This window comes from Hemicordylus capensis, chromosome 15 (genome assembly GCF_027244095.1).
Source record: "Hemicordylus capensis ecotype Gifberg chromosome 15, rHemCap1.1.pri, whole genome shotgun sequence".
NCBI classification, from domain to species: domain Eukaryota; kingdom Metazoa; phylum Chordata; class Lepidosauria; order Squamata; family Cordylidae; genus Hemicordylus; species Hemicordylus capensis.
The window spans coordinates 9,891,212-9,917,039 of NC_069671.1; the positions used below are offsets into that span (position 1 = coordinate 9,891,212).

Here is a 25,828-nt window from a genome sequence, read left to right on the forward strand (position 1 = left end):
AGATCAGAAGTCCAGAAGCAACCTCGCCAACTTTGCCTTTAAGGGCGGCAAGCTGTTTGGTGAGGTATTAGAGCCTGTATTAATCAAAATGAAGGACAAAAAGAAGGCTATGCCTTCCGTGGCTCAGAGGCAGGAGCGCAAGTCTTTTGCTCCTTTGTCGTCTTCCTCTAGGGGCTATAGGCCTAGTTTTCGTTCCTGCCAGGGCTTGTTCCTGGAACAAACAGCAGCATTCCTTTTGAGACCATACTACTTCCAGGGGTCAGCAGTCTGGACAGCAGCCCAAGCCCGGCTTCAAACGTCCAGCCAACCAATGACTACCCCCAGTATTCATGCCCACTGGTGGGCGGCAGGCTGCAGGAGTTCGCACAGACCAGGTTGGAAACATGCATAGACCACTGGCTTCACCAGACTGTGTACCAGGGGTACAGCCTGGAGTTCCTTTCCCAGCCCCCAAATCATTTCCAGCCATCCCCATGGTCCCAAAGGGCGCTGAAACACCACCTGATGCTGGAGGCCATTCTTCACCTGGCCAGCATACGGCGATAGAACCGGTTTCCCCAGGGGAGGAGAGGAAAGGGATATAGTCCATCCTCTTCCTGGTGCCAAAGCAGAATGGGGAATGGAGGGCCATACTGGACTTAAAATTTGTCAACCACTTCATCAGGAAACAGAGTTTTTGTATCGAAACCTTCCAGTCCGTCCTAATAGCCCTCCAACAGGGAGATTTTTTGGCATCAGTCGACCTGAAGGAGGTGTATCATCATGTCCTCATTCACCCTCAGGACAGGTGCTTCCTCAGGTTCTCCTGTCTCAACTCCCACTACCAGTACTGGGCACTCCCCTTTGGTCTGTTGACTGCGCCCCGGATGTTCACCAAGATCATGGTGGCATTCGTGCAGTACTTGAGGACCGGTGGGGGCGGGGAGGGGTTCATCTTTACCCCTACCTAGATGATTTGCTCATTTGGTCTCTGTCGTTCCAGAAGGCCCAGGAAGATGTCAGGACTACTCTGACTGTGTTGGAGGAGCACAGGTTTGTAGGGAACTATATCTATCAGAAAAGCTCTCTTGTGCCTCAAACCAGCATTCTTCACTTGGGAGCTCTGATCAACATGCTTGAAGGGACGGTTTGCCTCCCCCCAGAATGCAGGGTCAAGCTAACCTCTATGTGCTGCTCCCTTCTCTCTTGCCCCAGGGCGGATATCCTCAGCCTGAGTCAGCTACAGGGATTAATGGTGTCCACCATCAGCATAGTGCCATGGGGTCACTTCCACTCTCAGCCCCTTCAGTGGCTGCTGCTCCCTCACCAAGATCTGATCATGGGCTTGTCAAGGCACAAGATCTCCTTACCAGCCCATGTGCAGCGGTCCCCGGGTTGGTGGTTATCACTAAGCAAGGGGGTCAGATTCCTTCCTGTGTCCCATGTCCTTCAGGGCTCGGGGGCTCACTGTCAGAACCTAGTGGCGCAGGGACTGTGGTCCAGGGAAGAGTACCAGGTGTTGGTTGGAGCTCCAATTGGTTGGAGCTGCAGGCAATAAGGCTTGCTCCTGCTCACTTCCTGCCTGTTGTTCAGAACCAGCATGTGTTGGTCCAGACCAACAGTGCAATGGCCAAAGTGCACATCAACAGGCAGGGAGGGACCAAGTTAAGGAGTCTGATTCGGGAGGCATCTATCTTGTTGCTCTGGCTGGAGAGCAACCTTCTCTCACTAGAGGCCGATCATGTCAGCCGAGGTCTCGAACGTTGTCACAGACTGACTGAGCCGGTCCCAACTAGACCCCGTGAAATGGTCCCTGGATGCTTGCGTGTTTCGCCGAATAGTAAGGCAGTTGGATCCTCCCATCATGGACCTGTTTGCTGCCCCGAACAACTCCAAGCTGGACTGCTTTTTGTCCAGGTACTGGCCTCCCAGGGCTGAAGGTATGGATGCCCTGACATTCCCTTGGCCCTCGGGGCTGGTATATGCCTTCCCGCCCATCGCCATCCTGCCACAGATGGTTTGGCGAATACACCAGTTGCGAATGGAGATCGTTCTGGTGGCTCCCCATTGGTTGCGCCAGCCTTGGTTCTCGGATCTGGTCACCTTATCCAGCAAGCCCCCAATGTCCCTGGGTTGTCACCCTCAGTTACTCAAACAGGGCCCAGTTTACCATCCGGAGCCAGAATGGCTCAGTCTCTCTGCTTGGAGATTGAGCAGGGGTCTTTAGAGGCCTGTGGCTATTCTGTGTCTGTCTGTGACACCATCCTAGCCTCCCATCGTCTGTCGACAAGTAAGGTCTACCAGTCCACTTGGAAGGTCCCCCCCACCACTGGTGTTCCTCCCAGTGTATTTTTCCCCTTTTGGCATCAGTAGTGCAGGTGCTAGGGTTTTTGCAGTGGTCTGGACAGGGGGTTATGACCCAATACTCTCCGCCATCAGGTGTATGTAATTTCTTCTGTTTTACATGTGCAGGGTCTATCTTCTCTGTCCGGCCATCCCCACGTTCAGCGGTTTTTGAAGGGCGCAGCTGTCCTCAAGCCTCCTATTATACATCGCTTCCCCACTTGGGACTTAAACCATCCTCAGGGCTCTGGTTATGCCACCATTTGAGCCCTTGAGGTTAGTGCCCCTGAGGCTCCTTTCCCTGAAAGTCCTATTTTGAGTTGCAATTACTTCTGTCAGGCAGGTCTCTGACTTGGGGGCCTTGTCTGTGTAGAAGGAGCTCTGTTTAATTGTCCCTGATTACGTGCTCCTGCGCACTAACCCAACTTATCTTCCGAAAATCTATCTGAAAATCTGTCTCAGGTGCACCAATTCCTTTAGGGCCACGGAGTCTTTATTTGTTTCTTTCAGGGACTGTACTTTGGACAAGAAGGTTTCTTCCTCCACACTGGCCCGTTGGATTTGCCAGTGTATTCAGCTGGCCTCTGCTTCTGCTGGTGTGGCCGCACCCGGGGATATTACAGCCCACTTGACTAGGAACACTGCTGCATCTGTAGATCTCTCTATCCTGGCGCCTGTGGGCGACATCTGCCATGCTGCAACATGGGCCTCCTTATCCACCTTTGTGTGGCATAAGATTCACCACTGGACTTCGGCTGACTCTGCCTTTGGACTCTGGGTCCTGCAGCAGATGGTGCCTACCTAGGGATCAGACTCAATAGTTCTCACCCTTGGGGTCTTAGTTAAGGGCTGTGGTATGTCCCATGATCCTCCGGATACAACCCTCTTCTGAGGGAGAATGAATCATTGGCATTTACCTGAAAGGTCATTCTACTCAGAAGTATGGGTTGTATCCACCCCACCCTTTGTTGTTCTGATCTGCTTACTTTTCTCTGTCATTACTCTTGGGCGGTTTCATTTTGGCGGAGGTTTGTCTCCCCGGAGGGCGTTGTGTTTGTACTAAGGATATTTCCTTGGGGTTTATCCTTCCCCTCGTGACTGATATCTATTGTTGATTCTCTGTTGGTGGGTTCTACTTACCTTTGTTATCTGACCTGTCTTCGGAGCACTAGAGAGCTACCTACTAACTGAGGGATGAGGGGATTGCCCCTTCCTCCTGGTGAGGGTAAAGCTCTCTGATTGGCCCTGTCTGGAGCAGGAGGTCGAGGCAACCCATGATCCTCCGGATACAACCATTCTGAGGAGATTGACCTTTCAGGTAATTGCCAACTATTCATTTTAATAAGATATATATGGGGTCCATGGAAAAGTAAACAGTACTGCTAATATTTCCATTCCTAACCATTTCAAGAGTGGTTGTCATCGATGAGTGTATCCATTTTGGCAATCTCAAATATTTTTATCAACAATATCTCCCCACATGGATTCTGAAGTGATATAATCCAATCTACTCCCTTATTCACACACACACACACACACACACACACACACACACACACACACATGAATGAATTTTATGAACCAAAAATTTTCCAAGGACAAGGCCGGCCCACCCCTAAGGTGCACCAAGAAGGATTTCAGGATTCAGGGTGGGGGTGGTGACAGGCATCCTTGTACACTTGCACCAGACAGAAGCCTTGGTACCTGAGCTCCGCAAGGATCTGGTACTTCCCACACCACTGCACTATCCGATATCTGCATGGCAGGACAAGCTAGGCTGAATGGGAAAGGGTGTGGATGGCCCAACAGAGAAGATAGACCCTGCACCTGTAAAACAGAAGAAAGACTTCAGAGCAAAAGGTGCCCCTTAAGAATTTCAGACAGGAGCCCAGAGGGGTAGACTGAGCTCAGAGGTATTTATGGTCTCTGTCTACCTCTAACCACTCTTGGAGCAACCTGTCCCAGAGAGCTGTCCTTGGTACTGCAACCTGCCTTGCCTCACTGCTTTCCAGACTTCTTGGGTTCTTGCCCACAGGACAGGAGCCCTTGTCACCCATTTAACCTACCCACACTCTCCAAAAACCCACCTTATTTTCTCCACTGCTGTTTTTTCACTACCTGCAAATGCAACAATGAAAGTGGGGAGGCATTTCAGCTCAGATTTACAATTCATTTCTTATTTGTTTTGAAGATGTGTACCCAGTTGAATGATCTTTAGAGCAGCTGACAAGAGATTGCAATAATTCAAAAAAGAGACTCAACCCACTTATGCTCATACAACCCAGAAGCTCTTACTTCTCTGGCCAATGGCAGACACAAAAGTGTGCTTCCCTTCAGTTCTGTAACATCCAGACAACTAGCAGCAGCTTGTTGTGGACCTGACCTCTCAGATAGGACACACAAGGGAAGGGGAGTAGATGTGGGGAAACTAGAGGAGGGGGAACCAGACTGATAGTGCCAAGAGAAAGTGGTGATTTGGAAACAGGAATTTATATCCAGCTGGCGATCAAGCTGATCTTCTCTTGCTGGCATGGAGGGGTGCAACTCCCCCACAGCCTGTGGCTGGCATCAGGAGCAGTGTAACATCCCCCTTGCTACCACAGTTAAATTTGATCAGTTAAATCAATTGGTTAAAATGAAAATTCAGCAACTGGCAGTCATTCTTTTTTTGGAATAAGGTATATGCAGATTACTTTCTATCTGTTGCATTCCTGCTATCTTTAGGACATATCCTGTTAACCTGGTTTATCTTCCACCGGGATTCAACCCGGTGTGTATATATATCTACCACCTTCGCAAGTTTTCTTCATTGCATCTCATGACATTTCGTAGACTTTCCCTAGGAAAATACAGCCCACAACCAGTGAGTTTTTCAGGATTCCACTGCACCATTTGCCTTTAGTTAAAGAGACCCCAAAAGGGTAGGAAAAAGAAGCAAAGCAAAAAAAACCCAAACACTAATAAAATAATAATAATAATAATAATAATAATAAATAATGTATTAATGAATAATATATATTTAACATATTAAAAAATATTCCCAGGTAAATGTGTATAGGTTTGCAGCAGGCAGCAGAGTTCAGTTGTTCTGATCATAAAATTTGGGCTACCATTTGCAGTGCCACTTGCCAGTCAGCTGTAGCAATCCAAGAAGAGCCTACTACTACTTTTGTGGTGACTGGGTGAAATGATGGATTCTGCAAAAGCTGGACAGTATGTGGAGCTGTGAAAATTGCGCCAGCAAACTCAGTACTAACTCCCCCCCACACACACACACAGACATAAGAACAACAGAGTAGAACAACAAATATTTATATACTGCTTTTCAACAAAAGTTCCCAAAGTGGTTACGTAGAGAAATAATAAATAAACACACAAGATGGCTCCCTGTCCCCAAAGGGCTCACAATCTAAAAAGAAACCTAAGACAGACACCAGCAACAGTCACTGGAGGTGCTGTGCTGGGGGTGGAGAAGGCCAGTTACTCTCCCCCTGCTCAATAAAGATAATCACCACATTAAAATGGTGCCTCTTTGCCCAGTCATCAGGGGTTCTAAGCCTATGGCCAGAGGGCGAGATTGTGCTAGTAAGGAGCATGGGAGCTTTTGCAAGCATGTAAGTAAGATGACATTGAGGCTGCACAAGAGCTTTGCAGATCCTACATTTTGTTGTCATCTGGAAGGGTCCAGACCAGAGATGACTAGAATAAAAGCTCCCATTTCTGCCATCTCATTTGCAGATGGTGAAAATAGCGGGACATTTCAGCAATTTTCAGGAGACCTTCAGACATTATTTGAAAGTTTCAGGGGGTAGGTCAATTGTTGTTTGATGGAGATGGTCCCTTAAAAAAAAATACAAACTCAGGAGCCTCTTGGGGACTGGGTTTTTGTTTTGTTTTTTACACCAAAAAAAAATGTGAGGACTGGGGTTCCCAACACAGAGTTCTCACATCATGCTGAATTAGGCCCTCAGATCCCTTTGACTGGATATTCCAGGGATTGAATTCAGGACCTTCTGCATCCAAAGCAGGTGCTCTGTTGCTTAGCGATGATGTCCTTCCCCCATGGAAATGTAGTCACCAAGGTCTGTAGATCCACCATGTCATGTCTGCATAGTGGTTAGGAACATAGGAAGCTGCCCTGTAATGAAACAGACCCATTGGTCCACATAGCTCTACACCAGTGGTTCCCAACCAGGGTTCCTCCAGACGTTGCTGAACTACAACTCGCATCACCCCCAACCACAATAAATTATAGCTAGGAATGGTGGGAGTTGTGGTTCAGCAACATCTGGAGGAACCCTGGCTGGGAACCACTGCTCTACACAGACTAGCAGCAGCTCCCAAACTTCCGAGGCAGGCGTCTTTCTAAGCGCTACCTGGAGATGCCAGGTATTGAATCTGGAACCTTCTGCATGCAGAGCAGATATTGACCCTTGTGCTATGGCCCATACTCTAGTTATGACAACCGATGATAAGTTAGCATTGCAATTGAAGTGCCTGATTCACCTGCTTAATGTTTGAGGTTCAGTCCCTGGATCGCCAGTGAAAGGGATCAGAGGGTATCAAGGCTGGAATAGACCTTGGAGAGCATCTGCCTGTCAGATCCGACCGTACTGGGCCAGGCAGACCCATCACACCTGTCTTATAAGTCAGCCTCTTCTCAGTAACAGCTTCTTAATTAGCCTTTCCCCAATTGGCTGTATAACTGTGCTGCTTGCAGATTTATCTACTCTCTCCTCCTCTTGCCTTTTTTAAAAAAAAATAAAAGGGAAAGATAAAATCCCTATGAATTTTGTTTATAGCATTAAGAAGCATGTTATCTCTTGATCCTATGAGTGTTTCCACCCCCACCCTCTCTTGTTTACCGCCTGCTAATTAAATTTTGTAGGTGGCGGCTTGAAATCTTACTGGCTTCTGTCATGTGATTGCTAATGCCCTCGCAGATCTGTATTACGTAACCTTTAAGTAGTGGCAGGGGGGAAGGGAGGAGCGGGAGAATGGAAAAGCGTCGCAGAAGGCTTCATCTCAAGCTTGCAGCCCAAGTGTTGGTTGTGCAGAGGCTGGCTGTAGAAAGCTTCCGGATGTTTTGCAAACTGTGTGTTACATTCTCAGTTTCCCCACCCCTGATGGCCTTTTGTCATGTCCCTCAAAACACTTGGCAGTCTGCACATCTGCTCCTCCTCGCTAGCCAGATGGCCCTTTACCTTAAGGATGTTCCGTATTGAATCTTTTTGTTCATTTGGCTTAGTAAGAAATTTAAAGAATTGTAAAACATTGATTGTCCATGACAAGACATAACCTCAATAAAAACTTGAATCAGATCCAAATATTTCATGTCACTTTTTACAATGCATAACACCATCATGATATAGTGTACAGTTGAACTCCACACATGTTCCAATATTGTACTGGAGATCTTGGATAAGCAGTAAGCTTAATCAAAATAAACAAATACCACAGTTTCTTTAGCCATTCGATTTTTTTCATAGTGCAGAAATTGCTTTCCAGTATCCTGCAAATACCAGTCTTACTGCAAACAGTACAGTATTGGATCATCTATTTCCATAAAGGATACAATTTTTATTACGTAGTTAAAAATAGTTTATTTTACATCAACCAATTTAGCTCTTGGTCTTGTGAATGCTTATACCCTCACACTATCTTCCTTACTCATGTAAATCTCATAACCACCACATGTGGATGACATTAATCTCAAGAGTCTATGCAGTACCAACACCTTCTATTACCATGGCCTTGTTCAGACATAACATTCTTGGCCTCACACAGTTGCCCATGTGAAGGTGAAACAGGAGACTGGGGTTTGTTCCAAACTACAAATGGAAGTATTAATTTCCTCTCCCCTCCTTACATGCAAAAGAGGGAGCAACAGGAGAGAAAACTGTATGAGGCCAAGATTCGCCATGTCTCATGCATTTAGCAGTTGCCACCAGCTACTCAGAGACTGGCCTTCTCCGTTGCTGCTCCAAGGCTTTGGAATGTGCTCCCTGTTGAAATAAAAGCCTCCTCATCTCTGATTACTTTTAAGAAGGCAGCAGTTAAGACACATTTGTTCACCCAGGCTTTTAATTAGATGTACAGTTTTTAGCATTGTGTTAAATTTTAAATTGTTTTAATGTTTTAATTTGTAAACTGTAAACTGCCCAGAGACATAAATTTTAGGCGGTATATACATATGTTAAAATAAAATAAACCATGGCTTAGCATCACATTTGAACCAGGCCTGTTTGAACAGATTTCTTTAATTTATATTAAAAGAGACCTGGTTCAAAGAAATACATAATACAAATTATGGCAGTATAAACTAAAATATACATAATACATATAAACAAGTTACATTTTTTAAAATACACCTTAAATAATCCAGCAGGGCTGTTCTTATGCTCTTATGTCTATAATAGTGTCTTCAAGTGTACTATTAACTTTTTCCGTATAAGTATAACTGGTGCCCATTCAGTTATATGGAGTGGGAAGGGGTGCACTTGACAATCTTATTATGATGGGGGTAAACCTGTCCCTGTGACCCCTGCCACTAACAATCAGGCATTGTCCTCTCTGCACAGCTTTGTTCTGTGTTGCATCTCTTGGTCTCTCTTGAGTGTGACAAGACGTTTGAAACTCAATTGTTTGTTGTAGAAAAGCAACTCATCCGTCTTAAAACAGAAGCAAACATCTGTCTTTCTTTAGAGCTGTAGATGTATTGGCACGTACACCCAAGCAGAGAGCAGCTCAGAAATTATATTAAGATGAGGTATGTAAACTGGGGCTGTCACTCAGTTAAATAAATCTTAACTGTACAAGCTTTAGTCAATTACGTCTGCATAGGTTTAACAAGATCATTCTCGAGAAAAACCATTCTTTCTTTGCTTTTAGCTGCAGGCATTCTTCTCAACGGAGTTATCTCTTCCTGTGTGGGACAGGAGGAAGAATATCCCTTCCAAGGCAGCACTAACTGTATTTGCCTTAAAACACAATTAAGCATTTGGAAGGAAATGTCTGTCATCTGATTAATTAGGGGGGGAACACCTTTGTAGCAGACCAAAATACTTTTATTATTTTTATTTATTTAATTAGTTAATTATTAAAACTTTACACTGCCTAGCCTAGAGGCTCCAGGCAGTTCACATAAATTAAAAAATAAGATAAGTAAGCCATTAAAAACAATTAAAAATTAAAACAAAAACCATTTCACTGAATGCCAAGCTTTTTAAAAAGTGTCTTTTTTTTTTTAAGCTCGTAATGTTTTGCTTCAGACATCTATAGGGAGCACATTCCAAAGCCCAGGAGCTACTACAGAGAAGCCTTGACCCCAAGTTGTTACCAGATGAACTGGCGGCAGCTGGAGAAGGACCTCTCTTGGTAACCTTAATGTGCAGCAGAGATCATGCTTAAGAAGGTGCTCTCCCAGTCGGTGGCAGCACCAGAAAGAAATGGGGGGCGGGGCGGGGGAGAGAGCCACTTTTTGGGCAGAGTGCTTTCCCACCCATGCCCCACTTCTGGAGCTGCCCTTGCTCCCAGGTCCTGAGCCGTTCAGGGCTTTAAAGATAATTACAAGTACTTCGTATTTTGTCCGGAGACCTATTGGCAGCCAGTGCAGTTGTTTTAAAACACATATAATATGATCTGTCTGAGAAACTCAGGAAACCAATCTGGCTGCCACATTTTGAACTAACTGAAGTTTCCGAAGTACAAAGATATCCCCGAATAGAGTACATTGCAGTAGTAAAGCCTAGAGGTTACCAGAGAGTGCACCACAGTTTTGAGGTCCTAATCTTCAAGGAATAGATGCGGCTGTCATATCAACCAACGTTGATGGAAAGTGCTCCTGGCCATAGCCTCAGCCTTAGAAACTAGGGCAAGGCCTGGGTCCAGAAGCACTCCTGAATGATGTACTTGTTCCTTTGTGTGGAGTGCAGCCCCATTCAGAACAGGAAGTTCTATCACCTCCCTTGAATTATGACCCCTTACCATGAGTACAGCCACCTAATGGCACAGTGAGGAAATGACTTGATTATCAAGCCAGAGGTTGCTGGTTCGAATCCCTGCTGGTATGTTTCCCAGATTATGGGAAACACCTATATTGGGCAGCAGCTATATAGGAAGGTGGTGAAAGGTATCATCTCATACTGTGTGGGAGGAGGCAATGGTAAACCCCTCCTGTATTCTATCAAAGACAACCACAGAGCTCTGTGGTTGCCAGGAGTTGAAACCAACTCAACGGCACACTTTACTTTACTTTACCATGAGTACCTCCATCTAAGTTGGTTGCAGCTTCAACTTATTATTCCTCATCCAGCCCATTACCACCTGTATAAAGGCATTTTGGGGACTATGCAATTTCCTGATGATGATGATGTCATGGAGAAATAGATTTGGTTGTCATCAGCATATTGATAACACCCTGCTCCAAATCTCCTGATGATCTCATCCAGTGATTTCATGTAGATATTATAGGGAGATAAGATGGAGCTCTCAGGGACAGTGTTGCTCTCATTCAATGGAGCAACTATCCCTGAGCAACACCATCTGGAATCTACTTGATAGGAACTCAACCACTGCAGGGCATTACCACCTATTCTCAAATCTCACAAATGATCTAGAAAGATAACATAGTTGAGGGGTGTAGCAAGGTTGTAGTGGGCCCAGAGACAAGATTTTAAAATGCCCCCCCCCCCCCAACTGAAGCTCAGCTCAAGGTTTTGTAAATTGTGGATGATGCAAGTTATTTAATGGTACTAAAGAAAGACATGCTGTTTTGGTAACTCCAGGTCTTAACACTCACATCAATTTTGGAGGATGAATACAACTGAAGGAAGCTCGGGTGGGTGCATGGCTGGGGGACCCCTCCAAGGCAGTGGGCCCCCAGACAACTGTCTCCCCTTGCCCTATTATAGTTATGTCCCTGACATAGTTGATGGTACTGAAAGCTGCAGAAAGATCCAAAAGAATCAACATAGTCACACTCCCTCTGTCGATTCCTTGGTAGAAATCATCCATCAGGCTCACCAAGGTTGTCTCCACCCCAGAGCCTGCATAATGGGTTCTGTATTCCAACATCATCTTAGGATCCAAGTTTGAGAACCCCTGATTTAAATGATTTATTGATGAAACCTTGCGGGCCTGGTGTACATGTGTTGCATTTTTTTTCCTCACCAGCCTCTTCCCAGCTTGTGGCTGAGACTGATTTCTGCAGGCCTTTTCAAATCCCTTTTGGATTACCAGCTTCGGTTCTCTTTTATTATCATTCTAATGGCTTCTAAATAATTACAGCTAAGTGGCTCGTCCACCCTGTTGTCAGCATTTGTCAGCATACTGTGGCCATGGGACGGATGCATCCATTGTTGGCGGGCATTCCTGTTTCCAGGCAATCTTAGATAATGTGTATAATTAAAGCCAGTGTAGACCGACTCAGCCAGATGCGCCCATAATTTCGCTCGGTTTGACTTCAGTGGAGTTAGGCCAGGGAGTAAATCCTGCCCGATACTTTGGCCTGCAGTATTAGCATAAACGCCTTATGGATTTTATTTATTTATTTATTTATTTATTTATATATTTATTTATTTATTTATTTATTTATTTAGAGAGCTAGCCAAAACCACCTAGTACATGAAAAAAAATTTTTTTAAAGTTATTGTTAATTGCACCCAGCATGTTCTCTAAGAACATTTAGAATTGCCTTGCTGAATCAGACTTAGGGACGATTGAGACCATTGTAGTTTCCAAATGTAGCCAGCGTCTGTGTGAGTGAGAGAGAGAGAGAGACAGAGACAGACAGACAGACACAGGGTTCATTTCAGGACTCATACTGACCACAAATGAGTATACTGGAGATTATCTGGTAATATGTGGAAAACGTGTCAGATTCAGATATACAGTGAGGAGACCATTTTTCTTTGGCTGTCATGTCCCATTTCTGACAGAGCTGGTGGCTCTAGAGTCCTGGGCTTGCAAAGTTGTTCTCTGGGCTAAAAGGGAACATAGGAACAAAGGAAGCTGCCTTATACTGAGTCAGACCCTTGGTCCATCTAGCTCAATATCTACACTGCCTGGCAGCAGCTTCTCCAAGGTTTCAAGCAGGCACCTTTCCCTATCTGGGGGAGATGCCAAGGAGTGAACCTGGAAACCTTTGCATTCAAAGTAGAGTAGAGCTAGGTTCCAGGTTCTAGGATATGACTGCTGAAATAGCCGGAAGCATCTCCCATCCTGTGCAGGAACACCCACTCTGGTTATGATGTCATCATGCTGAGAATTTTTCCACCCCTGTCAGAAGCCGCTAAAAATATGAAACGGCAGGAAGGGAAACTCACATTGTGATGACATCATTGCAAAGGATGAGGGTTCCTACACAGAACAAAAGCAAAGGGAGAATGCAAGTCTTCTAGAAAGGAAAATTCAGACCTGCACAATGCTGAATGTCTGTAGCAAATGCCACTACAACACAGACCTGGGCATTTGCCTTTTCTGTGCACACATCCTTTGTTGCCTAGAGTCACCTTCCATGACATTTAGAAGCCTACACAGAGTGGGAGAAAACCCTCAGAACTGGGAATTTGGTGGCATTATTGCAGAAGAGGGTTATATTCATTGGAGTAGACTGTGGGGACTGGCAGTGGAGGGGAAGGGGGAAGATCTTTTGCAGGCAGAAGAGAAATAAGTACACTTGATCAGGGTCTAGGTAAGAGAGGAGCCTGGTCTACTCATTTTGCTTCTCTATAGGAAGAGAGCAGGTCTTGTGGTAAAGGTAAAGATGCGCCATCAAGTCAGTGTTGACTCCTGGTGACCACAGAGCCCTGTGGTTTTCTTTGGTAGAATACAGGAGGGGTTGACCATTGCTTCCTCCCACACAGTGTGAGATGACGACTTTCAGCAAATTCCTATATCGCTGCTGCCCGATATAGTACCAACGGGGATTTGCTGGCAACCTTCTGCTTGTTAGTCAAGTGTTTATCCACTGCGCCACTTAAGGTGAGCATATGGTCTCGTGGTAGCAAGCATGCATTGTCCCCTTTGCTAAGCAGGATTTGCGTTTGGTTGGGAGACTACATGTGAGCACTGTAAGAAATTCCCCTTAGGGGATGGGGCCGCTCTGGGAAGAGCACCTGCATGCTTGCATGCTTTCCAGATTGTGAGCCTTACTCTGCAAAAAGTGGTGTAAACTGCAAGTTTTTGTGGCGCTGAATTCAAACTGCATTAGAGATCTGTTGTAAGGGGGCAAACCTCCTACAGCGGGCAAATGCAGCTATTTTTTTGCAACACAGATGTGATGTCATAGGGCTGTGACGCAGCAATAAAATCCGAAAGAAGGCATCAGAAATATGAATGGCACATTCATTATAATGCAGGGGCTGCGATGTCAAAACACAGGTGATACAGAATCACACTTAAGGGACCCATTGTGTGACACTGTGATGATGTGCAATCTGGAAAGCACCCAGAAGTTTCCAAGTTCCTTCCTGGCATCTCCAAGATAGGGCTGAGAGAGACTCCTGCCTGTAACCTTGGAGAAGCTGCTGCCAGTCTAGACAATCCTGAGCTAGATGGACCAATGTACTGTAGACAATACTGAGCAAGATGGACCTATGAACTGACTCGGTATAAGGCAGCTTCCTATGTTACTAAAAGGAGCTGGTCTCCCTGTATGTAAAAGGAACCTGACCTGTGTCGACGTCTGCTCATCAGGGCCTGAAAGATGGGTGCAGTATCTCACAGCATGGAGAGGCAGCAATGAAGAAGGTTGCACCTACTGCATTTGCCTCACTGGAGGCACATGCTAAAAGCATTGGGGGGCTGCCACAAAAGAAAGGTGGCAACCCTAGAATTCCATAAAGCCGTAGAGAGGGATGAGGGAGGACACAAGCCAGCAGGCTGTGTGTGGATGCTTTCAGCAGCCTTGGCTCTCTATGATGAGATGACAGCCCCCAGAAGCCACTGCATAGTGTGGCAAACACCTGTGCGAATTTCTCTGAATCACTGTTGCCTTTTCCATTGGCCCCCGAAGGTTTTTCAATGGACTGCTCTCCAAGGGGTGCTTTATTCCTCCTCTTTATCTATCATTATTCTTGGATAGATAAAAGGCTACAATATAAATCATACAGCTCTGGTATAAATATTTCAGTTGAGCTATCGCAACAGTCCATTGTGTGTTACGCATCAGTTGGACAATTACCACCTTCCCCAGGGAGCAGGTATTATTTAAACAAAGGCAGAGATGGTACAACAGTCACACTGTCCCCATCGCTGGTAGAAAGAGCCATGTGTGGCTGAGAGGCTCGGCTCTGGAATTCTCTGGTTCAGTTCTTAGCTCTGTCATAAATTTGCTAGGCGATCTAAAACAAGCCATATTATCTCCTAAGAGGAAATGGTTATACGCAAGTTATGAAATAATTAATGAGGATGTTAAATACATTTTGCATGTGAGTTCAAAGCCTCCCATCCCTGCACTGACCCAACTTTACAGGAATGTTATCAGGATCTTTGACACAAAGGAAGCCACTTTGAGGGTCTGGTTGTCCAAAGGGGACTTTGGAGAAATAAAATGGATGCTAATTTTTGTGTGTGAATACTCTAAGATGCTATATAAATCCCAAGTGCTGATGGTCTTAATATTTTTCCAGATTCTCATACTGCAGACAATGTGAATGCTTGGATGCTCCTAAAGTGACTTTTCTTCTGTTGGTAGTCGCCTACCATTAAATCGAGCACAGTAGATTTAAAAAATAAGAGAGAAGTACAGCAGCTGTTTTCCTTTTGCTGATCTTCAAAAACAGAAAAATTGCACTCTGACAGGAGACCAGTTTAAGTTTACCTGCTAGCAGCCTGTGCTTCTGGCTGCATTGCACTGGATTCTTCCCCAAGCATGGCTAGGAATAGTGATTTCTTAGTTCAAGAGGCTATTCTTAAGGGACAGAGTGCAGTGGGCTTTTTGTCCGTGCTGTCCCCAGAATACCTTATAAGCTGTTTAAACTCTATGCTAAATGAAAGTCCGTTGTCATGTGGGGGCAGAGAGAGAAAGAAAGAGAGAGGGAAGGAGGAGAAATCTGGTGGGAAGCTTGCATTCTTCAGAGCAAGCCAGAGGGGAATAGATTTAATTGGAAGAAGTCGTAAAGGCAGATGGATGCTTCCCCGTGATGTCTTATGACTTGTGCAAGACGTTTCCCATAGTTTTGCCCAGTTTGAGATGGACAATATTGTTTGCTGATAATGTCAAGAAGTTTCCCTTAAAGCCAGTTACCAAAGAATATCCATGCATAAGATGTGCCGCATCTTTCAGTGGCATGCTTCTAACATGGTCGCAGATGAGAAATCTCAAATTTCCCACCTTCCTCCTCTAGTGCTCACTTTCCCTATCTCCTGCCTCATGCCCCACTTTTCTCAACCCTAAAAAAGTTCAAGGTGGTTGACCCAGAATAGTCCTGTTTGAAGTCAAGCCCTGCTTATTACACTTATTTAATCTTTTATTGGGCTGGGAACAGAGTCGTGTGTGATTCTCAACCACTAATAAATAGGAACATAGGGAGCTGCCATATACAGAGTCATACCTTTGGTCCATCTAGCTCAGTATTGTCTACACAGACTGGCAGAGGCTTCTCCAAAGTTACAGGCAGGAATCTCTCTCATCCCTATTCTGGAGATGCCAGGGAAGGAACTTGGAACCTAGATGCTCTTCCCAGAGTGACTCAATCCCTTAAAGATCTGACAGTGCTCACACTTCTAGTCTCCCATTCATATGCAACCAGGGCAGACTCTGCTTAGCTAAGGTCATGCTTGCTACCACAAGACGAGCTCTCCTCCCTGTGGAGGAGATCTAGATGTCTTGGTCTGTAATGGTAATCATAACAGGGCCTTGTGTTACCTAAAGACGTACAGATTCGTGGCAGCAACTTTTGTGGATCTGTGGTCCCTGAAAGTTCATGCTTCAATAAATCTTTAAGGTGTCACAACCCTTTTAAAGTGTAATTAACTAAGGGTTTTTGTTTAATATTTGTATTTAAGATGGCTATTTCCATTATGCTCCTCTTGTGAGCTTCCTAGAGGCATCTGGGCTGCTATTAGAGACAGAATGCTAGACTTATAATTAATTATTTATTTATTACATTTATAAACTGCCCCATCCAGAGGCTCTGGGTGGTGTACAACAACTTTTAAATAGACATAAAAGCACACAATTCAAAACACAGTGCTAAAAACAATTTAAAACAAAACAAAACAATTTAAAACAATTTAAAACAATTTAAAACAATTTAAAACAATTTAAAACAATTTAAAACAATTTAAAACAATTTAAAACAATTTAAAACAATTTAAAACAATTTAAAACCAATTACAATACTCTTTAAAAAAACAACTTTTTACAAGCCTTGGAAGCTCAGGCCAAACAAATAAGTTTTTAGGGCTTTGTTAAAGGCTGACAGCGAGCCTAAACTGCGGATATCTGCCGGGAGTGCATTCCATAGACCAGGAGCAGCTACAGAAAAGGCCCGGTTCCAAGTCGCCACCAGATGTACCTGTGGTAACTGGAGACAGACCTCTCCAGATGACCTCAATGAGCAATGGGGATCATACCGAAGAAGGCGCTCTCTAAGATAGCCCGGACCCAAGCCGTTCAGAGCTTTAAAGGTAATAACCAGCACTTTGTATTTCACCTGGAAACACATCAGCAGCCAGTGCAGCTGTTTTAAGAAAGGCATAATATGGTTTCTCTGGGTTACCCCAGAGAACAATCTGGCTGCCGCATTTTGAACAGACTGAAGTTTCCGAACAACATACAAAGGCAGCCCCACATAGAGCGCATTGCAGTAGTTGAGCCTGGAGGTTACCAGCTGATGCACCACTGTTTTGAGATCATTCTCTTCAAGGAATGGACGCAGCTGTTGAATCAGCCAAAGCTGATAGAAAACACTCCTGGCCATAGCCTCCACCTAAGATATCATGGTGCGGCCTGGATCCAAGAGCACTCCCAAGCTGTGTACCTGTTCCTTCTGAGGAAGTGTAACCCCGTTCAGCCCAGGAAGATCTCACTCATCCCTTAAATTCCGACCCCCCACAATGAGCACCTCCGTCTTGCTTGGATTTAGCTTCAATTTGTTATCCCTCATACAGTCCATTACTGCCTGTAGGCAGGCATTTAGGGAGTGAATGCCATTTCCTGATGATGATAAGGAGAAATAGATTTGGGTATCATCAGCATACTGATAATACCCTGCACCAAATCTCCTGATGACCTCACCCAGCGGTTTCATGTAAATATTAAAAAGCATTGATGACAGAATGGAACCCTGAGGGACTCCATATAATGGCTCCCATTTTAAAGAGGAACTGTCACCAAGCTCCACCATCTGGAATCTGCCTGAGAGATAGGAGAGGAACCACTGCAAAGCAGTACCTCCTATCCCCAATTCCCCCAGGCGATCCAGAAGGATACCATGGTCGATGGGATCGAATGCCACCGATAGATTCAAAAGAACCAACAGAGTTACATTCCCTCTGTCGATTCCTCGGTAAAGGTCATCCATCAGGCTGACCAAGGCAGACTCAACCCCATAACCCGCTCTAAAGCCAGTTTGAAATGGGTCTAGATAATCGGTTTCCTCCAACACTGCCTGGAGCTGGTTAGCCACCACTCTTCTCAATCACCTTGCCCAACCATGGGAGATTGGAGACTGGCCTATAATTATCCATCACTGAGGGATCTAGGGAAGGCATCTTAAGAAGTGGTCTAATCATTGCCTCCTTCAAACAAGGAGGCATCCTACCCTCCCTCAGCAATGAGTTAATGGTATTAACTAAGCCATCCCCAATAATCTCCCTGCAGATTGAAACTGATCCAATCTAATACTGCAAGAGGGATTGCTGGACACCACCTTAAGAGACTCTACAGAAACAGTGGAGTCCAAGTCAGCCCAAATACAGGAGATTTGTCCGCAAAGAACCCATTAAGAGCATTGCAGCAGAACAAAGTCCCCGGGGATTGGTTTGAATTGGAAGGAGCCTGAATCAAACTCCTCACAACCCAGGACAGCTCTGCTGGACGCAGACCCGCAGAAGCAATGCGTGCAGAGCAAAATTGGGATTTTTGCCACGCGCAACACCTCCTCATAAACCTTCAAATGGGCTCTATGCTCTGTCACATTCAAGCCAAGTTCTCCTCCACTTGCACTCCAGTCGCCTACCTTGCTGCTTCAGACCCCGTAACTCCTCTGTATATCAAGGGGCCACTTTTAAAGCAGATCGGAAGGGATGCTTAGGAGCGATCGTGTCTACTGCCCTGGTGAGTTCCCTATTCCAGGTTCTAACCAGGGCATCGAAAGAATCACTGGCAGGACCAACATCTAACTCCCCCTCCCCAAGGCTTTTTGGAATCCTACTGGATCCAACAGCCATCTTGGGCGGACCATCTTAATAGGTCTTCCACCCCTGCAAGGCTGGGTTGTGGCTGTGAAACCAACCTTAACTGGGTAGTGGTCTGTCTATGACAATGGGGAAACCACAGGATCCCGCACCCACAGAACACCCTCCTGATCCGAACAAAAGACCAAATCAAGTATGTGGTCGGCAACATGAGTTGGTCCTGGAACTAGTTGCGATAGGCCCATAGTTGTCATGGCTGCTATGAACTCCTGAGTTGTACCAGACAAGTCAGCCTCACAATGGATATTGAAGTCACCCAGAACCAAATGTCTTGGTGTCTCCAACACCAGCTCCGAGACCAGCTCCGTCAGCTCAGTTAGGAAGTCAGTTGGGCAGCGAGGTGGACGGTACACCAACAGAATCCTCAATCTATCTCTAGTTGCCAGCCTCAGAAAACACACTCAATGTAAGTCAACTGTCACACAGGGTCCCTGGTAAGGGGAATGGTATGCTTATGGACCACAGCCACTCCAACCTGCTGCCCACATCCCCTAGCCTGCTCCACAACAGAGTAACGTGGTGGAAGAAGATGGGCCCAAACTCGGCCACTAGCCTCCCCCATCCAGGTCTCAGTTATACAAGCCGAGTCGGCTTCCTGATCCATGATCAAGTCATGGATGGTTTCGGTCTCATTCTGAACCGACCTGGCATTGCAAAGGAACAAGGCAAGGTTCTGTGGGAAGTTGGAATTGCTCCCCGAGGCCAAAGAACTGACAGGGCACCCAGAAGTGGAACCAGTTACTAAATTACTGGTTTCCCTTCCCCTATAATGGCCAGCTGCTCTGCCAACACCAATTCTTCTGTTCCCCACCACAACAGTAGTAGCTGCTCCAGAGCCACGGGACACACACCCGGCATCTTTCTGCCCAAGAGACCCCAAACACATGACTACAAAAGGCCTGGCATAGCCCAATAAAAGGGAGTACTAGCAACATTCAACCCAGACCTCCAACCCCACCTTATAACTCCCCCCCCAGTCCCACACCAAAGGCCCGGCCTGCCCCCTTTGGTGGCCAGCTTTGGCAGCTACCTACAGGTGATCTGTCGGCTATGCCATCAGCTATGCCTCCAGTGAGCCTCCGTCCAATATATGCTGCCAAGGACTCCAGAAATCTCTCCTCTCACAAGAGATCTCTGCTCCTTGGGGACAGGTGGAACAAGTCAAGCACTCAGATAGAAGGCACAGGTGGAATAGGGCAGCAATTAGGCTGTTCCAAGCCGGTCCTTCAGAAGGTCTGGGGCTGCAACAACAAACCTTTTTGGCTGAGACAGGTATGTGCAGGCAGGGTGAGAGGGCTCTTGTTCGTCAGGAGAGGTCAGGGAGACTAAATGGACATTTGATCTTGTGTAGGTCTTATGGTTTACTTCATAGCCCACCCTATACTGGTGTTTTAGGATGGATTAACAGAATGCTCTGTGTGTGTGTGTGTGTGTGTGTGTGTGTGTGTGTGTGTGTAAAACCTTTCCCATAAGAAACTATTCACACACTTGAATAGGTTCCACAGCATGGTCTGAGAGCACAAGACACAGCCACTTTGATGAAGCTAAGTAAGTCTAGTTCTGGTCTGATTCTGGATGGGTGACCTTTTGGAATTCCATGTATGCCACTTTGTGTCCAATGGTGGAGGAAAGGTGGGATATAAATTTAAGATGTATTGGGGGGGGGGGGTTACCTACTTCCATATGAGCCCGGTAGCACCTTAAGATCCTTGTGGCGAGTGGACAGGGGGTTCTGCTCTGGCTTCTGCCTTCGTTTGATGCATGCCTGGTGGTGACCTGGGACAGAACCTTCTCTATGGTGGTGCCTAGATTATGGAATTCCTTTCTACTGGACCCACAAGAGGCCCCTATCATTGCTTCCTTGGGCCACCAGGTGAAAATCTTTCTCTTTTGTCAGGTCTTTTGTAGTCCCTGATTGTGCATTGATGATCTTAGTGGGTCACTGATTTTACCTATAGCTGCTGCTGTTGTTTTTTCTTCATTTTCTGACAGCCACTTTTGTACAATTGCTTGTTTCTTTTGTTCTGTGTTTTAAATATTTTGTACACCACTTTGAATGCTTTTAATAAAAAAGTGGAACAATCAACAGATGCTGAAAAGCAGTCTATAAATATTCTTACTAATAATAAATGTTAACAGAGGAAGAAATCAACAGGGAGGAAAAGGAGAGCCCAAATTAAGCATGCATGGATGTGAGCAAGAGAAGTCTAAGGGCAGAGCCCTGTTTCAGTGAGGAGGGCCTGGGTATTAAGCAAAAAATGTCATGGGAGAGTTGGTTTTTCGGGAGATGTTTGGTAAGGTGAAAGAGAGCCTGGAGGGTATAAGGAGGGAGAAGGCATGTTGGTTTATGGATACTGACATTGCAGAGCTTGGATTCTCCATGGTGCTTCACTGCATGTACACATAGGAGAAAACATTTACTTTTGGCTTCATATCATGTGAAGTGCCCCCAAAGTATCTTTTAGTAATGATAAAAGAGTGACATGTGTAACACACCTTGCTTAAGTGCTTTGGTTTTCCTTCTCTTGCTCAAGGAAGCAGCCGGAATCTTTATGATGCCAAGTATAGGTGATTTCCTCATGTACCACTTCCATGAGGATCTGTCAGATTACTACTTTATATACCACTCTTCAACCAAAGTTCTCAAAGTGGCTTACCTAGAAAAACAGATACATAAATAAGATGGTCCCCAAAGGGCTCACAATATAAAAAGAAACATAAGGCAGATACCAGCAACAGCCACTGGAGGGAATGTTGGAGAAGAGAGCTGGTCTTGTGGTAGCAAGCATGACTTGTCCCCTTAGCTAAGCAGGGTCTGCCCTGGTTGCAAATGAATGGGAGACTTGATGTGTGAGCACTGCAAGATCTTCCCCTCAGGGGATGGAGCCGCTCTGGGAAGAGCAGAAGGTTCCAAGTTCTCTCCCTGGGTTCTCCAAGATAGGGCTGAGAGAGAGATGCCTGCCTGCAACCTTGGAGAGGCTGCTGCCATTCTGTGAAGACAATACTGAGCTAGATTAGACCAATGTTCTGACTCAGTATATGGCAGCTTCCTATGCTCCTATGCTTCCTATGATGCTGTGCTGGGGTTGGAGAGGGCCAGTTTGCTCTTCCCCTGCTAAATATAAGAGAATCAACACTTTAAAAGGTGCCTCTTTGCTCAGTTAGCAGGGGTGTCCATGCAATACTCTGATGTAATTCTGTATATTGGTCCCAAACAAGGCTTTGGATGAGCATTCTTGGGTGCCCGCCAAGATGTATGTGAAGTGTCTGCGCTTTCTTCTACTGGCTGAAAAAATGATTCCGTTTTACAAAAAGCTGCTTGAGAGCCAAATGGACAGATTACTCACCTGTAGGTTTAAAGCGATGGACTGCAGCTTTGCTGGAAGACCAGGAGAAGCCTGTAGTGAACTGCCATCCTTGCTGTAGGCTAGACTGCCTGCCTGGCTAAAGCTTTTGGCTGTAGGTGGTGGCACAGATCCAGTCCTCCTGCTGACCAGGCTTGCATTCTACTGGGCAGGAAGGTGGGTGGAAAGTTGTTCTACAGCCTCCTTTCCACATCCCATAAACACCCTTTTCAGTTTGTAGGCCCATGTATGCTTCCATGGGACTAAGTCTCACTGAATTTGGCAAGGCTGATTTCTGTGTCAACAAGCCTCAGAAGGATGCACACTTCCTTTCTAGCAGCTTGCCACCCTGTGCAAGGAAATGAAGTAAGACTTATTTTATTTGTATGTCCTGTCTCTGTCCTGTCCCCTAAAGTTAGACATCCAGGGCATGCTTGAACCCCAATCCTGAAATCATTTTCCTGGAGGTGAGGCTGGGGCTCAGGGAGGGAGTCATCCTAGGCAGCTCTGGACCCAGGACCTTTGCGGTGGGGCATTTATGGAGGGGGCCTCATCCAAAGGTATGGTTTAGTATTTATGGTGATCAGATTGATGCTTTTCATTCAAGAGACTAGGACTACTCAGTTAGCTCTTGTTCCTGGGATTATATCTTATTCAGTATTCACACGGTCTGGCTGACATATGACATGATGCCGCATAGTGGAATCAAATGTGAGTACAGTTGAACGAGAACACTGTGACACAAGTCCAAGAATGGCTCCAACCGAGTTGCATGATAGTGCGGCCATTATATATAACAGCTCCATTGTCACAACTCTGCAGCCTTTGCACTTGTCCAACAGTGTTCTTGCACAACTGGGCAAACATTATGTTCTGCAGCATGTGTGACTTTATGCAGTATGTTGGCCAGAGAGAAGGAAGTCTCGCAAGAGGGCTCACATTAAACATTTTACTCCCAGGCTTCTCAGATTCTTAAAGCCCTGTGGTTTATGGGTACTTCATACATTGATATCTAACATGTATGGAAAAGTGCGGCTCAGTGAGGTAGTTTGTGCAGCAGCAGTGGTGGCCCGTGGCCTCTGCTGCCTTCTCCAATCTGCTGACTGAGGGGACCATCTCACTGGGCCTCATTGGCAGACTGGCTCTGCCCCTCTCTTCTGGGAGTTCCAGGATTCATTAGAAACCATCCTGTTAATCCAGCCTTTGGAAGGTGATACAGAGCAGGTGCTGTATGGTGGCTTCTCCTTTCGGTTCTCCCTGTGGGTGGGGATCTTTTCCTGGCTGTTCGCTTTGGCTCTGATTTTGACTGCTTGTTGATTCTCGGTGTTTAGGTGTTATGGTTTTTTATTTTTATTTTAAACTATAGATAGATAAAGTTTATTATGGTCATAGACCAGTTAATCTTTAGCTTTTAAACTATGTTTTTAGGATGTTGTGTTGTGAACTGCTGTGGGGGCCTAGGAGCAAAGGTGGTTCAGAAATATAGAAATAATCTACTCCTTCTCTGTCAGAAACCCTTTCTGCTTGGGCTGGAGTCCTATGAAGCATCCCCTCTTCAAAAGTGTTAGGGCAGCTGGGCTGTGGGCAGCAATATCTGTGGACAAGGGTCCAGAAGCCAGGACTGGGGGGTAGGGGGAAATGCAGGTTGCAGAGGGCTGAAAGATCACGCCAGGCAGTTGAGGCAGAAGTTGGAGCCTCAATACATGCCAGAGGGTCAGACAAGCAGCTCAGGGGATTGGAGAATCCATCAGAGAATCAGAGGGTTACAGCAAGTAGCAGGCAGGAGGTCAGAACTGTACTAGCAGTCAGGAGGTCAGACACCTGCTATCTTGGCAAAGAGGCACCTTTTAATGTGGTGATTCTCTTTTATTTAGCAGGGGGAGAGTAACTGGCCTTATCCACCCCCAGCACAGGACCTCCAGTGACTGTCGCTGGTGTCTAGCTCATGCTCTTTATAGATTGTGGGCCCTTTGGAGACAGGGATCCGTCTTCTTTATTTGTTATTTCTCTGTGTAAACTGCCCTGAGCCATTTTTGGAAGGGCGGTATAGAAATCAAATTAACAACAACAACGACAACTGATGGTTTGCCAGATCTGGAGGTCAAAGCAGAGGCGGTAGTGAGAGTCACACCAAGGATCAGTCAAGTGGAGAGTCAGGAGTCAATAGGGCAGACGGGAACCCAAGAAGAGACAGGCCAGGAGTCACAATGGAAATTGCGAGCTAGAGTAAAGTACACCAGATTGGGGAACCTTAATACTCAGGCAGTGAGTGCTACTGACAGAAAATCTCTTATACTCTTACTGCCTGTAGTGAATCCAATAGTAGCAAAGTGTTTGGGGGCTGGGAGAAGCTGAAATGTGCTGGGTTTCCATTGGGGGCAATAGCGAGTGTAGAGCCTATTGCCAGGGTTTACGACACTTTTGTTGAATCTTCTGCTGTGATTAGTTCCACCTAATTCACAGGCCATTGCAGAGGAAGCATAGATCTACAGATGTCCCTATCATCTCCTACCACCACCTCCTCTATCGTCTGTTCCATTATCGGATGGCAGATCCATCTTTTGGAGTTGACAGGTTGAATCACAACTCAGTGGAAAGGACAGCAGCAGATATTCTTGACAAGGTTGCAACCCGCTGAGCAATATAAAACATTAGAATAATTCAAGAACATTCTCCATCACTCAGTGTGTTTTTAATGGGCCTTGCTGTGTCTGGTGGTCTGTGGAGCATGAAGTCTCCATATCTCATGGCAAGGCGTTAAGGGGCCTTTTTTGCCTGCCTCCTCTTAATAAATGACACAGCTCTAGCAAGCAGAGACTCTTGTAAGGTTGTTGACTGGAGTTGAACGACATGGTGGTATCATTATTAATTATGGTTGCATTAACATTTGTATGTAGAGCGAAGTAGTGTAGTAGCTAAAAGGACATTCCTCATTAAAATATCACCTCTCAGATGGACTTGCTAGATGGTCACAGGCTGTAGCTGTGTGCAGGTTTTTGGAAACTGTGGGTAAGGAAAGCGGGGAGAGAGGAGCAGGGTTGCATCAGCTGTCCTTGCTCCTGACCTCACCATGTTCCGGGGATCTGAATAGAGCCTATGAACTTAGGTGTACATGCATAGGCTCTCTGTGTGTGATCTGGAACCCTGCAGAAAGCAGAGTCCCAAATCACACACCTACAGGCAGCTTCATAGGACAGAGATTTCAACTTGTGGCTCCCCAGTGAACTAGATGAGCTGCCCTCCCTGCCACCTTGGGTTTTAAGGAGGGGTGATAAACATTTTTTGTTGGCATCAACTACTCTCTTGTGAGTAGGGCCAGTTGGGGGTGGGGGCAGGAGGGTTATTTGGCTCGGGCCTCACGCTCAAGAGGGCCTCAAATTTAGACAACAAATATGGCAATTCTCTCTCACACTTCTTGTTTTCATGTGTTTTCGTTTTAATGTTGATGATGGCTAGGGGCCTCAAAAGCTGGAAGTGGGTCTTGTGGTAGCAATCATGAATTGGATGGGAGACTACATGTGAGCTCTGTAAGATATTCCCCATGGGGGATGGGGGCCATAGCTCAGCGGCAGAGCCCCTGCTTTGCATGTAGAAAGTTCCAGGTTCAGTCCTATAGCCCCTTTGGGGGCTTCCTAAAGGCCATGGGGGAGTGTCCAGCAAAGGTTCCCCCTCACCCCGCTGGCCTCTAGGTCCTCACAGGGACCATTTGAGTATGTGCAGTGGCCATTTTTAAAAAT

The 25,828-nt window shown here is 45.9% G+C and overlaps 1 protein-coding gene across 20 annotated transcripts in view; it reads left to right on the forward strand.

Moving 5' to 3' along the window:
* RIMBP2 (RIMS binding protein 2) overlaps nt 1-25,828 on the forward strand; it is a 240,764-nt gene that overhangs the window by 29,976 nt on the left and 184,960 nt on the right. The window contains exon 1 of one of the 20 annotated variants that reach the window (XM_053279085.1): nt 19,908-20,019. The exons of the other annotated variants lie outside the window; for them this stretch is intronic. The gene's annotated coding sequence lies outside the window, so the exon portion shown is untranslated. Of the gene's footprint in view, nt 1-19,907; nt 20,020-25,828 lie in introns of those variants that run through there. 20 annotated transcript variants of the gene reach the window in all.